This window comes from Antrostomus carolinensis, unplaced genomic scaffold (genome assembly GCF_000700745.2).
Source record: "Antrostomus carolinensis isolate BGI_N321 unplaced genomic scaffold, ASM70074v2 scaffold4901, whole genome shotgun sequence".
NCBI lineage: Eukaryota > Metazoa > Chordata > Aves > Caprimulgiformes > Caprimulgidae > Antrostomus > Antrostomus carolinensis.
This window is the reverse complement of record NW_010293383.1, coordinates 30,719-31,057: the sequence shown is the minus strand read 5'-3', so window position 1 is coordinate 31,057 and position 339 is coordinate 30,719.

Here is a 339-nt window from a genome sequence, read left to right as displayed (position 1 = left end):
CAACTTGAAGCTGTTTCCTCTTATCCTGTCACTTGTTACTTCGTTGAATAGACCGACCCCCACCTTTCTACAACCTCCTTTCAGGAGGTTGCCCCAGGTGAGCTCAGCACCTATCAGTACTCCTATTAGCAGACATCCTGATTAAACTCTCTGTGTCCCACCAACCTATTTGCCATCACACACTTTGCAGAACAGAGAGGAGAAAAAAAAGGGGGGGTAGAGGATGGTACTGGCAAGGGGATGAAACTGTCTCGGTGTCAGCCCGGCTGTTGAACCATCCGCCCCGATCGTCCCGGGCGCTCCCCGGAGCTCCCAGGGCAAGCGGGGCGGAGCGGCTGG